The sequence below is a fragment of the Adiantum capillus-veneris genome, chromosome 29, assembly GCF_014529385.1.
Source record: "Adiantum capillus-veneris isolate H3 chromosome 29, ASM1452938v2, whole genome shotgun sequence".
Lineage (NCBI taxonomy): Eukaryota > Viridiplantae > Streptophyta > Polypodiopsida > Polypodiales > Pteridaceae > Adiantum > Adiantum capillus-veneris.
This window is the reverse complement of record NC_140959.1, coordinates 89554303-89570998: the sequence shown is the minus strand read 5'-3', so window position 1 is coordinate 89570998 and position 16696 is coordinate 89554303.

Genomic DNA, 16696 nt, shown 5'->3' with positions numbered 1-16696 from the left:
ATCGGAGCTATAAGTGACAATGTTAACAGAGAGGATTACACTCAAGGTGGAATTTTAAGGCTTTGTTAGCAAGTAGAAGTTAGTATGGATGTCGCTCATAGTCAGTCGTAGGAGTTTTCCATGCTTTAAACAATTTCTATGGATGTCCTCAAACGAACCGTCCATCCAAGAGTAATTTGTTTGTAGGTAAAATGTTCGAAATAATTACACAAGGGTAAGTAATTTTGGATTAACCAGCTACCTAAAATCAGCAAAGGCAAATACTACAATATCTATGAGCAAGAATCCGATCTATAGACAAGGAAAGACCAAGGTGGTACCAAACGTACTGTACATGGCATATATGTACGTATTGTACGTTGTTCCGTACAAGAAAAAAAATTATGTACGTAAAAATAAGTACTCTTGTAAAAAAACCGCAAAGTACTAAATTTTCTAGGACATTCCCAATAAAAAAACAAGAGGGAAGCCAACAACTTATAGAGACATTCAAAGACACGTTTTACAAGACAACCATATACTGTGTAACTATTACAAGAGAATTGGATTTTTATTTTAAATCAGCACTATACGGGCTTCCCACAACCAAAAAAAACCAAAAAAAACCGCGTACAAATCGTTCCGTACGGTACTGATCCGTACATAACGTCCGTATGGCACGGAACGGATCAGTACGTACGTTTTGATCCAACCTTGGGAAAGACCACCTAACACATGTCAACCTAACAAGGAATAATGGAGAGTGGGTCCATCAAAGCCTATAGACAAAAATTTCCAAAGCCAACGTACTGGTTTTCCGCTTTCTGGGAGAACCTTGTGTTTAGGACGTGCGTGTTGTTGTTTTTAGACTTCTACTTATACACAAAAGAACATAATAGTTCAAAAGACAGCTAGCTTTAGACCAAGGACAATGATTAGCACAAAAACAACTCAGTCTTTGATTCATTTTCATACATCATTGTGAGAATGAGTATCATTCTAGTGTTTTATACATAAGAGGATCCAGAACAACTTATTCGGCAGTGAAAGAGGCCAGGTTCGATAGTGATGGCAGCAGCTTAGCCAAAAAGATCCTAAGTAAAGATAGAGCCCTCACCTACATCCATATAAACAAGACAATAGATTTATTAGCCTTGAATACATATTACAGGTGTCAACAAACCTATCAGTTGTTATACATGTCCTACTTAAAACCTTTTTAACTTATACCTACCATCCACATAGTGTTAAATATCAGCAAATATCCGTTCTCAGAACAGTAAGCCACAGATAAAAGTGACATGTGGGTTTGTGTGTGTGCGCACGCGCACACGTGTGTTCTTGTTTAATAGAAACAAAAATATCCACAGCTGATGAACAGAGAGAACTGTCACAAATGACATCTTACAATAGAGACGAAAGGGGTTTGTACTAAAATCTAAATAGTTTCTAGATTCCAGATTAAGTACAAAGGTGATAAATTGAAATGTTAATAAAAATTTTCACTTTAACTCTAGTTGAAAAAAAAATCCTTTTTTGAGAAACAACCATCCAGAAAAGAGAGGGAGAGAGATTTCCACCTACATGTATATGCATTTTGCAAGCCTCAATGAACTCTCTGCTTGTTATCAATGTCACTCACACTCAAAAATTTAAGCTATTCAAAAAATGTGCTATCTTTATAAGATACACTTCAAATTTCTTCTCTCTAGACGCACAAAAATCACAGTTGCCTACAACACCTTAGTAGAGAGAGAGAGAGAGAGAGAGAGAGATGGAGACGCTCCCTGGCTTGATAAACCCCTTGGCTGCCCTACAGAGGCGGTCGCCCACCTGCCTCCGATGATTCTCCCTTCCATGCATAGAGAGAGCACCCAACTACACCTCTCTGCTATGTGTGTGTGTGTGTGTGTGTGTGTGTGTGTGTGTGTGTGAGAGAGAGAGAGAGAGAGAGAGAGAGAGAGAGAGGTTGGTTACACCATCTCTCGAAAAAGGCTTCCCAAATCTCTAACCACCTGGTGCTCTCTCCCCCGCGCAACTGAAATCGCCTCCTCACAAATTGCCCGAGGAGCATCCACCTTGATTAGCCTCTTCTTTTCTTTTTCAAAGATCTTATCACCTACTTGTTCTACTATATTGGCTCATTCTAAATTAAAACCCCCAACTAGCTAGATACCCTTAGGATATTCTCTCTCCCCGCTCTACCTCCCCCTAAAAATCCATGTCATCCCCTTTGCCTGGCCCTGCGCGCTCTGCAGGAATGTCGACGTGGGGCGGAGAGAGAGAGAGAGAGAGAGAGAGAGAGCGCTATGCTTGCGATCCTGCCTGCTCTGTGGCCCCTCCTGCGAACGTCTGCCAAGTTCGGCTTCCGAGAGAGAGAGCCAGCCTCCCCCCTCCACTTCCCCAGCTCCCTCCTTCAGTCCTGCCCTCTCATCCCAGGCCTGCCCCCTTCCCAAGTCCGCTCGCAAGCCCATGTGCCAGCTCTGCGCCTCCCGCTTCCCACAAGCCCCGCCCCTGCTCGACCCCTCCTCCTCCCTCAGTTGTTGCACCGCCACCTGCTCCGAACCTCTGCTCTTCCCTCTGCACCATGTCCCCTTGGAGCGACAGCCGCCCCACAACCAAGCCTACCTCCCTCGTCAGACAGGCTCAAAACACGACTCACAGCACGGCGCCAGCCACACACACACACAGCGAGAGACTTGGAGCAAGCGCCACCTGCAGTATTTTGAGAGAGAAGGGCAAGCTCTGAAAAATCAACATCTGCACCCTCGAAAAGAGAGAGAGAGAGAGAGAATGGATCTGAAAAACATTCCCTCTAACTCAGTATTTTTTTAAAAACGTCTAGACATACTACTACTTTAAAAAACCTCTTGTAATGAATTTCCTACTGGCTCCACTTTAAAAAAAACTTTTAATTAACATCGAATATTCGGTTCCCCTCACACCAGCCCCTAAGCGAAACTCCTTTGTACCTTCCTCCCCCTGCATTGCCACACTACTCTCCCTCCATCGCTCTGCAGCGGCTCAACCCCTAGCCTCCACCGCTTTGCAACTGCTCAACCCTGAACGGCCTTGCGCACGAGAGAGAGAGAGAGAGAGAGAGAGAGAGAGAGAGAGAGAGAAAGGTGAACAACCTTTCTGCGAGAGAGAAAAATGCACCCTCCTCCTCTTGTTGCCCTTCAACAACGAAACCTTCCCTCTCCCCAAGCCGTTGCTGTTCACGCCCTCCCTCCAGGAACTGTGAGAGAGCGAAAGAGCATGTGGTGCACCACTGCTGGTGGAACTAGATGTAGTCCTCATGCACGAGTTGGAGTTCGAGTGTCCACTGGAACTCTAACTCCCAAAGCTGAGAGTATCTTCGAAGATTTTCTCTCCCATTTCTTTTTCATAATGTAATGGAATTTGCCTATTCAATTTGAGAGTAGCGGAATTTAATGAGAATACTTTCAAGAAATGATTTTGTGAGCATAGCGGGTAGACATAATTAAAGATAACAACATAATCATAGCAATTAGTTAACTTGGCATAGACAATACTTTTGCAAGAGAGAGAATTTAGAGAACATGACAACAGTTGAGGACCGGATTTATGTGGAGCCGGTCCCCCCTCCAATAGGCATTTGTATTATGATTTCTCCCATAAAGAGAGACTTGTTACAATACATTCTTTGTGTTCCTTGTGACCTAGGTGAAGCAATGAAGATGGAAAGCTTCATGCATCACCATCATAACATAACCTAAACTTGAAGAAAGCTTTAACTATACCAAGCCTCAGTCCCAAGACCTCAAACACCTTCGAAGGTGGAGAGAGCTAGCAGGGAATGAGGGTAGGGAAGAGGAAGAAGAAACATACATACGAGAAAGAGCTAGTTCCTCACTTATCATAACTCTTGAGCTAGCATACATAATAGCATAGTAATGAAGAAGAAGGAGATGAAAAGCTCAAGCATTGAAGCGTGGCTCTTGGTTGGATTTGCACTCCATAGCCAAGAGTGTTGGTGTAGGCTCTCAACCTCTACTTGCTTGGAGAGGGAGCTCTTGCACTTTGCATAGCACACAATGAGAGTGTTTGTGAGTGTGTGTGGGTGAGTATACCCCTCAAGAAAGCCCCTAGCTAGCTTGGGTCGACCCCCCCTTGTAGCTCATGCTTGAAGCTCATTGGACCCTCCCAGGCCTAGCCAATCATGAGCAGGAGGCATTACAAGCAGTAGGGGTAGCCTTGAGACAAGTGTCCCCCTTTCCTGTTTGAGAGAGAGGGCTAGATAAATGCTAAAACAATTAGATAATTCATGTAATTTATCATTGGACCCCTTTGAAGCTTAGCCAATAGGCTTCAAGCAACACATGAAGGTAACATGGGTAGGGGTCTGACATGTGTCCTTGCTGCCTCTTCAAGTTGGGGCTTCCCTTGTGTGTGTGTGTGAGTGGGTGTTCTCTCTCTAGCCCCTAGGAAAAGGGCTCGCCCCCCCTCTTGTAGGAATGCTTTTGACTTTAGGTGATCAAGCACCTTACTCACCAAGCATGACAAAGCACTTGAACTAGGGGGTGTTCCCACAAGCATCTCAGGCAAGCTTCTCAAGGCACCTCAAGTACCTTAAGCATGCAGCAAGTCAAGCACCTCAAGCATGGAGCCAGTCAAGCACCTCAAGCATCTTAATCAAGCACCTCAAGCACGACAAGCACCTCAAGCAGGACAAGCACCTCGAGCTTGGGCCGGGTTCCCACCTCAAGCTCAGCCCTAGCTTACCTAAGGTCAAAGGACTTTTTCACACATTTATTGGAGGTCTTCAATGAAGCTAACCCTAAGGTCTTATGCTCCATTGGTTAGCCTTGCTCTTTGATAGACCATCTCCCTTTTGGGCCCCTTTACCATTGGCCCCGTGTTGAGATAGATCTATAAGCACATATCTATATCTTAACACTTGTTCCCGTTTATTCTCCCACATTAAGTGATCAATTTAATATGAGAAAATCATTTGGGTTGGTTAGATATTAGATTTTATGACATTACCTCTCTCTTGAAATCATATTCGTCCTCGACTATGAGGTAGAAGAGATAAAGGCCTAGTCATTAGTTCAATCGTACTTAGCGGGTAGAGGATCCCTTTTTTTTACCCTACGACATCTTTCCAAGATGGATGACTAATCCATTTGGTGCTTGGGAGACATAGCTGCCGCAAGCATGTCTGCTCTTTAGTCCATTTCATTCTCCCAAAGTAGAGTGACAAATTCTACTTGGTGTTTGAGAGACGTCGTCATCACAAACATGATTCTAAGCATGCATACTAGTTAAATTTGTGCACAATTAAAAAGAGGACTAGTCATATAAGACAAAAACATGAGTCATTTAAAAGAAATTTGTACATTTGCTTACTCTAATGTAGCATTGTAAGCATTGACAAGGTTCATACTATCCTTAAGTTGTACTCCTTGCATCCATTTAGCATCTTCAAAAGGATAATTTTTGAACTTAATAAGATACCGTCGGATTATCTTACCATGTCGTAGTACCTTGTCTTCATGCCGAAGGACAGCTTCGGGTTTTAGCACCTCTTCTTGGTCTTCGACTTCGGGAGGGTCTTCAATAATTGGTTCAATTGGTGGCTCTCCTTTGTAGGGCTTAAGTAGGCTTACATGAAAGGCATTGTGTATAAGCCAATGGTTGGGCAACTTGAGTTGATAAGCCGTCTCATTGATAGGCTTCAAGATTTGGAAAGGACCATAGTATCTTTTTGCTAGTTTAGCATAATACTTTTGATGGCCCGTAGGATTTTTGCCCGTCGTTTGCCTTAATCGAGCCTTAGGAAACTTGAGTAAGACCCAATCATTTTCTTTGAACATTAAGGCTCTTCTGTGCTTATCAGCAGTAGCTTTTTGCCTTTGTTGAGAGATGGCTATAGCCTCCCTAATCTTTTGAAAAGATTCTTGTAGGTCACGGCTATACTCATCGGCGGCGAAGATCTTCCCATGTACTTTCAGTAGCAAGGGACTTTTAGGTCTTCCCTCTATGATCTCGAAAGGTGCTTTTCCCGTGGAAGTATGTATAGTATTATTGTAGGCATACTCTACAAGAGGTAAGTACTTTTCCCATTGTGAGCGTTGATTTACTTCGGTAACATAAGTCTTGAGTAGATCAAGTATCGTAAGATTGGCTATCTCACTTTGGCCATCCGTTTGTGGGTGATAGGCCGAAGAGAAATTCAATCTTGTTCCTAGATTTTCAAAGAGACCTTTCCAGAAATTACTGGTCATTCTAGGATCTCTATCTGACATGATGGATGTGGGTAATCCATGGTGCTTGAAAATATGAGATATGAAGAGAGTTGTCATTTGGTGTGCCTTAATAGTCTTTTTGATAGGAATGAAATGGGCTTGCTTGCTAAACTTGTCGACTATTGTCCATATTCTTGTATTCCCATGGATAGACTTGGGTAATCCAAAGATGAAATCCATGGATATACTCTCCCATGGTGAATTTGGAATAGGCAATGGCTAAAGTAATCCAGGTTGCTTCCCTCTATCATACTTGGTCTTTTGGCATACTACACATTTTGATACATACTCTTGTATGTCCACTTTCATGGTAGGTCAATAGAATTACGTCTCTACTCCTCGGAGAGTAGGTTGAATACCTCTATGCCCCGCATATGGAGGAGCATGGGATTCATACATAACCTTCTCACGAAGGGAATGGGTAACACATAGCCTATTGCCGTGGAGAAGATAACCATCCTGCAAGGTGAATGGTTCCTCTTTCTTCCCCAAAGCAAGGGCTGACATTATGTCTCTAAAGTCAGGGTCAGTAGCATACTCATCTATCATAGAGGATAGATCATTGTGAGTAGCTATAGACACCGCATTAACTTTTGGTCGTCGTGAAAGTGCATCGGCAACTTAATTGTGCTTACCATCTATGTGAGCAATATGGAAATTAAATTGCGAAAGAAAATTTTCCCACCTCATTTGTTTGTCGGAAAGCTTGGTTTGCGTCATGAAATACTTGAGACTTTGGTGGTCGGTTCGTAGGATAAATGGAGTCTCCAATAGGTAGTGCTTCCATGTGTCTAGGGCATGTAGAACAGCTAAAAGCTCTTTCTTTCGGCTCTCATATGCTATGGCATACCCTTCTTGAAGCAAAACCGCTCCAAGGCAATCACCACAAGCATCACATTGGACCTCAAATGGCTTTGAGAGATCCGGAAGCACGAGGACTGGTTGGGAAGTAATCTTCTCTTTGAGTTTTACAAAACCATTTTGCTCCTTAGCAGTCCATACAAACTTAACGTTCTTCTTAGTTAAGTCGTGTAGTGGTCCTGCTACTTGAGAGAATTTTGCTATGAAGCGTCTATAGTATGCACACATACCAATAAAGCTTCTTAGCTCATGTAGATTTCTTGGGTTAGGCCATGCTTTTATTACCTCTAACTTCGATGGATCCATTTGGATACCATCTTTAGAGATAATATGACCTAAGTATTGAATCTCTTGAAGGAAGAATTCGCTTTTCTTTTGGTTGAGATAAAGCTTGTTCTCCCTCAATGCTTGAAAAATCACTTGGAGATGCTGCTTATGTTCCTCCAAAGACTTGGAGTAGATGATGATATCATCAAAGAACACTCCAGTGAATTTTCGATATGGTCTAAAAATTTTCTCCATCAAACGATTGAACGTAGCTGGTGCATTAGTCAAGCCAAAAGGCATGACTAGATATTCATAAAGTCGAAACGTTGTGCGAAACGCGGTCTTTAAGATATCTTCATCCACTATCCTTATTTGATGATAGCCACTCTTAAGGTCAATCCTACTGAAGTAGGTAGAGCCTTGTAGCTTATCAAACAGATCTTCTACCCGAGGCACGGGAAATCTGTTTTTGATAGTGATATGCTTTAGTCCTCGATAGTCCACACACATACGGTATGTACCATCTTTCTTTTGCACTAAAATGACTGGAGAACAAAAGGGAGAGGAACTAGGCCTCATCATCCCTTTGTCTACCAATTCCTGTACTTGCCTCATAATCTCCTCTTGTTGAGCTTGTGAGACTCGATAAGGAGGTTTGTTAGGCGGTGAGCTTCCTGGAAGGAGCTCAATACGATGGTCATCATCCCCTCGTTTTGGAGGTAGGTCCATAGGGATATCATCGATGAACACATCTTGGAATCCTTTTAGAAAAGTAGACAAGTCTAACTCTTCTTGATTCCTATCATTTTCATTTGATGAAACATTATTAGCTTTTAGAGACTCTTTGACATAAATCATGTACGCAGAAACTGAGCTCTTCATTGATTTATCAAAAGAAAGAGGATTTACAAGTGGAATAGTGCGACCACGCTCACTAGAATCTATATACATGTTCTTTCCCCTGTAGGTGAAGTAAATTCTCCTTTCAGGGAACTTCATGTTGGCAGCCATGCGATCAAACCATGGTGCCCCTAGGATAACATCCTGATGTTGGAGAGGAGAGATGAAGAAATCTTCTTTGTCAACATAGCTTTGGACATGAAGCCTCAACTTCCCAATCAAGGGAGTAACGGAGGCTTGTTGTCCCTTGAAAGCTTCATCAGCTGTTACTATATCTCCCATCTCAAAAGCTTGAATGCCCAACTTGGTGGCCAACTCTATTGATATGAAGTTGAGAGTAGAGCCAGGGTCAAACAAGATGAAGGCATCATGCTCTCTTACCTTTCCCCAAGCATAGGAGAGTGATGATCCTTTGCAATGAGCATCCTCTTTTGGAGCTTCGATGGTGGAAGCCCTAGGAGTCTCATTGCGAGTATTCTTCTTGGGGCAAGAACGATAGCCATGTCCTTGCTCCCCACACTTGAAACATTTATGGTCCTTGCGAAAAGCTTCAAGCTCTTCAGGAGAGAGTTTGTTTTTACCTTTGTAAACTCCCTTCTCCTTGGACCGATTGTTGTTGTTGTTGTTGGAAGTGCCTTGGGAATTATTTTGAGTATTGGATTTCCCCTTTGCATCATTTTTATCTTTGTTTTCCATGGGCTTGACATTACGTCTAGCCCCTTGATGGAAATTGATGCGTGAAGAAACCATGGTGTGGTGGATTACTTCAGTAATAGTACCGGGCCGTTGAGAGTTGATGTATTAGGCCATCTCTTCAGGTAATCCCGCACAGAATTGTTGTCTTTGTTCGGCAAAGTCTATCGTTTGAAAGACAGTAGCTTTGAGATGTAAATCCCAAAACTTGTCTACATACTTGTTGATAGACTCATGAGAGAGAAGCTTCAAGCCGTGCCATTCGGTAAGAACTTTATCTTTAGTATCGCTTGGCAGAAATTGCTTCATGATGGAAACTCGTAGAGTTTTCCATGTCTTTGGGGCTTGTCCATTGCCACGAAGGCTAGCCCACCATTGACGAGCTTATTTTTGGAAGTGCATAGCTACATGGCGAAGCTTGGAGGACTTTGTGAAGCCCTCGTCCCCAAAGGCCGTGTCAAATTGCTGGATGAAGGCCAAGACTTTGTCGGTAGCACCAAAGGTGCCATCGTAGGTGAGAAAAGAGATACTCTTTCCTCCCTCCTTGAACTTCTTTAGCTTTTGTGACCTTCGCCATGCAGGAAATGATTTGCGATGTCCTCCCCTCTTGTATTCTCTAGGAGAATAGCCATAACTTTCATTGGAAGCGGAGGAAGGTGAAGAAGAAGGAGAAGAGGGTGACCTCTTCCTAGCCCTTTTCTTCCTTTGTTTCCTCTCTTGCCTTTCAGAGTGATGAAGAGAAGGACTATGGGTTTCTCTTTTCCTCTTGGGAGGAGTAGGCGATCGTCTAAACCGCCTTCTTCGTGGAGCCACATCTTCAGAAGAACTTAGACTTTCATTGCTTTCTTTCTCTTTGGATTCCTCCTCTCGAATGGGAGAGAGTCTTCTTTTGGGGGTCTCTTCAAGAGGCCTCCTAATCTCTCTCTCCACTTGGGGAGGAAGGGAAATTCCATAGGCACGAAGTTGTTGAGTAACTTCGGCTTGCAAAGTAGGGTTGCCCATAGCTTGTTGCAACCTAGTCACAAGATAATTCACAAACATGGGAGCATCATCATTAGCACCTTCATGTGCAAAATCAAAGCTATCAATGTTCATTCTACTCTCTTGATTATTGTCAGCCATGTTAACAAAATTTATGTTTATACTTAGTGTATGCTTTGGCAATACAAAACCTTAGTTGCCACTCCTCTTAGCCTTTGAAAATCGGCTCTTAAGTATCTACACCCACGGCTCAAAGTGGTTAATTATAGAGAGTAGAGGAGTAGGTCTAACATAGCGGAATTGCCAAGGGCTAGCTCCTTTCGGACTTCTTATGGCTGAATAATGGTAAAGCCGTAGGCAAGTCTAAAAAGACTCCATTATTAAGTCCAAAGCTCCCGAGGTGTGCACCATCCCCCACATAGTGGTCTTAACAAAACCGATATTAGATCCCAGTTCCACTTACCCTATTATAATTAACAACATCAACCATTTATAGGCTACTTAAGGACCTCTCTTCTTAAGCAAGAAAAGAGAAACCAAATGCTCTGATACCAATGTAATGGAATTTGCCTATTCAATTTGAGAGTAGCGGAATTTAATGAGAATACTTTCAAGAAATGATTTTGTGAGCATAGCGGGTAGACATAATTGAAGATAACAACATAATCATAGCAATTAGTTAACTTGGCATAGACAATACTTTTGCAAGAGAGAGAATTTAGAGAACATGACAACAGTTGAGGACCGGATTTATGTGGAGCCGGTCCCCCCTCCAATAGGCATTTGTATTATGATTTCTCCCATAAAGAGAGACTTGTTACAATACATTCTTTATGTTCCTTGTGACCTAGGTGAAGCAATGAAGATGGAAATCTTCATGCATCACCATCATAACATAACCTAAACTTGAAGAAAGCTTTAACTATACCAAGCCTCAGTCCCAAGACCTCAAACACCTTCGAAGGTGGAGAGAGCTAGCAGGGAATGAGGGTAGGGAAGAGGAAGAAGAAACATACATACGAGAAAGAGCTAGTTCCTCACTTATCATAACTCTTGAGCTAGCATACATAATAGCATAGTAATGAAGAAGAAGGAGATGAAAAGCTCAAGCATTGAAGCGTGGCTCTTGGTTGGATTTGCACTCCATAGCCAAGAGTGTTGGTGTAGGCTCTCAACCTCTACTTGCTTGGAGAGGGAGCTCTTGCACTTTGCATAGCACACAATGAGAGTGTTTGTGAGTGTGTGTGGGTGAGTATACCCCTCAAGAAATCCCCTAGCTAGCTTGGGTCGACCCCCCCTTGTAGCTCATGCTTGAAGCTCATTGGACCCTCCCAGGCCTAGCCAATCATGAGCAGAGGCATTACAAGCAGTAGGGGTAGCCTTGAGACAAGTGTCCCCCTTTCCTGTTTGAGAGAGAGGGCTAGATAAATGCTAAAACAATTAGATAATTCATGTAATTTATCATTGGACCCCTTTGAAGCTTAGCCAATAGGCTTCAAGCAACACATGAAGGTAACATGGGTAGGGGTCTGACATGTGTCCTTGCTGCCTCTTCAAGTTGGGGCTTCCCTTGTGTGTGTGTGTGAGTGGGTGTTCTCTCTCTAGCCCCTAGGAAAAGGGCTCGCCCCCCCTCTTGTAGGAATGCTTTTGACTTTAGGTGATCAAGCACCTTACTCACCAAGCATGACAAAGCACTTGAACTAGGGGGTGTTCCCACAAGCATCTCAGGCAAGCTTCTCAAGGCACCTCAAGTACCTTAAGCATGCAGCAAGTCAAGCACCTCAAGCATGGAGCCAGTCAAGCACCTCAAGCATCTTAATCAAGCACCTCAAGCACGACAAGCACCTCAAGCAGGACAAGCACCTCGAGCTTGGGCCGGGTTCCCACCTCAAGCTCAGCCCTAGCTTACCTAAGGTCAAAGGACTTTTTCACACATTTATTGGAGGTCTTCAATGAAGCTAACCCTAAGGTCTTATGCTCCATTGGTTAGCCTTGCTCTTTGATAGACCATCTCCCTTTTGGGCCCCTTTACCATTGGCCCCGTGTTGAGATAGATCTATAAGCACATATCTATATCTTAACACTTGTTCCCGTTTATTCTCCCACATTAAGTGATCAATTTAATATGAGAAAATCATTTGGGTTGGTTAGATATTAGATTTTATGACACATAATGTGTAACCCCTACTTGTTCTAAGTAACTAGAATCTCAAATAATAGCCCATATGGTTTAACCTTGAGTTACTCTTGACACACTGCGAGTTCGGGACAGTTTTTATGCCTCGACACTATCTCACACGGGCATGCTCAAATGGGATCGACGGCTGAGGTGATATGGGCCGTCGGATGCGCATTTGGTAAATTCGGGAAGAAAAGTAAATTCGGGCAGGCTTGTAAATTCGGGACGATCCACACCCCATGTCTCGAACCCCCGACCTCCCCACCACGAGCCATGTGCACTAACCACTACACTGTCATGCGTACGTTGAAATATAGGCAATTCAAGTATGTCATATTGTAAATGTGGGCCGATAAGTAAATTCGGGGCACATTTATAAATTTGGGGCAACCTCAAATCTGACGGTCCATAATTGACACGCGTTGCTTTTTCCTCCTCCACCATTGATCCCATTTGACCATGCCCGTGTGATATAGTGATGAGGGTTTTCATGAGCGTTCGTCAATGCCATCATCCCAATCATTGACAAATGAGGGGTCTCTCACACAATGCTTGTAAATGAGGCACATATAAACATGATAAGTTATATGCTACCATGTGGAGTTTCATTAAATGAGGGGTCTCTCTCACACCAATGCTTGTAAATGATGAATACTCCATGTACAATCCTGCTTTTACGAGTGTTGGAACTTACTATGGGTATATACCACCACCATACAAGAATGTGAGTAAGTAGTAGAGAATTAGCGGTCTAAAGAAGTAGAATGCTACACATGAGAAGACAAGCTAAGGGAACGAGAGAGAGAGAGAGAGAGAGAGAGAGAGAGAGAGAGAGAGAGAGAGAGAGAGAACCCCTATCTTGCCAAAGATGCAATTGTTTCAAATCTGAAGCCATGATAGCCATTTACATACCCTGTACATCATGTATATGAATTATGGGGACAAATGGACAATGATAGATCATTGATGGTCATCTATTGCGAATCATGTCGGATAAATCCCTTTTGATGCAAGTTACTAACTTGGGGAATTAACTGGGGTTTGTCGGGCTTTGATTAAGTCGTGTATCAAGTAGAAGCAGTATAATGATCTACACTGCACACAAAAGCTAACAATGGCAAATGCGGCTTTGATCACCTTGACGCAGGAACAAAGAAGTCCCCAATGAAAAAAGAGCAGACACAGAAGTAACCAGAGGATCTCAAAAGATTGTACTTGATAAGGCGGATCAAATGCTAGACATGGATTTTGAACCTCAAGTCAAAAAATTATCTCCCAGATTCGGCCTGGCTGACATACTTTGCATTGGAGTGCAACTTGGCCTAAAGAGGTTGATGGTTTAGCCAGAAAAATTCTACAGAATCCAAACAAAGTTGTCATTTGTTCACAAGATCTGAAAGCCAATCATTCAATTCTACAGATTGTAGAAGTTGTTTCAAAAAATGAGAAAGATACAAAATTGGCAGATGTTCGTCATCAATTATGATTTTCTTGAATCATGTGAAGACTATATACATCGGATTGGACAAACAAGACAAGCTTGTGCAAAGGCTACAGCCTCTACTTTCTTTATATCAGCAAAACAACTACAAAGACCGCACCGACATCACCAACCAAGTCATGTTAGGGACGACATGAACGCAGAGGGGGGGAGTGTTGACCGCTTGGTCAACAACACGCCATAACTCAACAAAGCCTTATTCTCTAAGAGTTATGGAATGTTGCGGATTATGGTTAGAAACCATCATTTGTCATAAGTAGCTGCAAAAGCCGGGGTGCAATGGCACTTCGAGATTGTAATTACCAAGCCATTTGACCCCTCAAACTCTATTTTTTGTTAACCTAAGGTAGCCTTAATATATAAGGTACCTAGCTCATTTTCTAAACACAACTTTATCATAATCAAGTTTTAAGCTGCCCCGTCGACTGTGTGAGAGAAAGAGAGAGAGCATGAGCTTCATCCTGGCGCTTCCCACTCGCTCATCACATTTGAGATCCAACTGCATCATCGTGCTAGGCTCGGCAAGAGCTACACGACAACGCCAAGCATTCCTCATAGAATGGAGCGAATGCACTCGTGCATCTACGAGCTATTTGCAGTCGTAAGTATATCAAACGATGTATGTTTTCTACGTGCAAGTAGTCCTTAGAATCGTGGCCACATAAGCTACGCATAGGTACTCATAGATTTTAGTTTCGGGCACTTCAGAATCTCACCTCTGTCTTTATACGTGTTTTTCGCAGATGGGTTTAGAGCTAGAATTTTGAATGTAGAGGCTTAGAGACAGGTGTATCCTCGTGAGAGGATGGTGTTCCTTGAGTTGCGTACGATTCTGCTAGTTTGGTGAGTTTCCTTTCGTTTGTGTGTATGTGCCTTAGGTGGCGTAGTTGAGAGTAGTGAGATTCTAGATTCTAATTTAGTTGGCCTTCCAGAGTGGTGTATGGGTAGGATGGTCTCAGCCTGACAAGCTAAAGAGATTTCCTCTGTGTGCCTATCGTGTCATCTATGTCCTCGATTGACATTATGTTGATCTAGGTTGTGGACTATTGGACAAAGCTTGCAGATTAGTACATGGCAAAAAAAATCTTTTTTTAATTTCTTCTAGGTCTGTGAGAGGTTGACATTTGTGTCCCTCTCTGTAAAGAGAGCCATTGAATATTGGTTGTCATTATTTTTATATTTTTGGAATATATTGTAATTTAAAATACAATTACTACTCTTGTTTCCAAAAAGTGTAATACTCGATTGTGACAAAAAATAAATAAACGCTACTGTCACTTTCTCATTTTTCCTGTCACAAAGAACCCTGTTATTCTTAAATCCCTCTCGATAGTATCACGTAGGCCATAGTGAACTTTCACTTTGTTACACAAGGTGATCGTGTGGCTAGAAATATGGAGAGAGGAAACCTTCATATCCCTAGAATTATGTAGACGTAGAATGTGATGCTAGAAACTAGGAAAAGGGTATCTTCTGCTCATATTTTGATTGGTTAGTCACCGAGGGAACCTCATAATCCTTGAAAAAATGAGAATATTAAGGGTACTACTATTTTCAAGGGAGCTATGTCCTTCATCCTCTTGAATTCACTCTCGGATTGTGTGACCACAATTTTCTACACGCTTAGTGAATACCACTAATACCACTAATGTTGTGTGGGACTCAACTCCAAGATATTAGTGCCACCTTTTTAAATGACTTCATGCAGTAATGCAAAGCCCAAGGCACAACCTCTAAGGAGGGCCCACCCTCAATCACAACTCGTGGAAGGGTTGCTTTTTTGCCCTATTAGGTTGCTTAACGAAGTTTTGGTCATACCATTGCAGAGGGGCCACGATCCATGCCATGAGCAGTCTGTGGTGTCCAAGAGTCAAGACACTTTTAATGAAGATGTACAAAAATCGGAACATGTTCTATTCATATGTACATAATGCAGTTGATGAGAAGAGACAAGAAACTAAGGTATTCATGAGTGTCAAAAAGTTGATTTAGCGTCCACAATCAACACATGTTGTACACAAATTTACAAATCAACTCAATGAGAAGAGAATAGAGAGAGTTGTCCATGAGTATCATACTAGGTCTTTCTAAAATAAATTCATTAGGTAGGCTTCCTCTGTGCATGCTCCCTTTACAGCTACAACTTGCGCTCATGCATCCGCAACTTCCACACCCCCCCCCCCCCCCCCCCCCCCCCTTTGCATCACCCCCCCCCCCCCCCCCCCCCCCCCCCCAAAAAAAAAAACCCCAAAAATAACCACACAAAACACCTCTGACAACTGTTGGAGAGAGAGAGAGAGAGAGAGAACTCTGTGCCTTCTATTGAAAATGAGATGAGAACAAAGCGCACCTCCACGGTCCCTGGGGTTCTCTCTCCTATTTCATCAAGGGATCTTTCCAAATTCCAGTTTATTTGTATTTTCTCAAAAGCTAATTACATGATAGTAAATAAAATATGCCTTAATCTACTCAAAAACATTTCCTCCCAAGGTGCATCTTATGCATCCAACTATTATGCACTGGAAGAGACTACTTTTGGGAACAAATTCAAAAAATTGGATGACTTTTGAGTGCAGTCCTATGATGCTATGCAATTTGCAACCTTCAAGAAAAAAGGGAATTTGGTCCAAAATTGATTAAGGCGCTTTAAGGATGAGCAAAAACAATACTGAGCTATTTTACATGCAAAAGGATTACCAGGATCAGTACTAAACCACTTGAAGGCTACAGCTGTTTCAATGGCTTTTGCCCAAGAGAAGGGCAGCATTTTCAGTGAAATTGCTGGATATACTTTTTTGTTCGACAACCATTGGTGGCATTTTTACATTGGTGGTTGAAATGTAATGACCTGCAAATATAGATGCATAGATACCATAACCTTACTAAACACTCTGCAAAGGCTTCACCAACGAGAAGTTTGAATTTATTTGCAAAGCTTTTGGGCCGCCACACTTTGTGCTTTGGTCACCGTCCTTAGATTGGCACTCCCCTTTCGATGAGTGCTTAGATTGGCACTCCTCTCGTGCTTTGATCACCCTCCTTAGACTGGCACTCCTCTCGTCA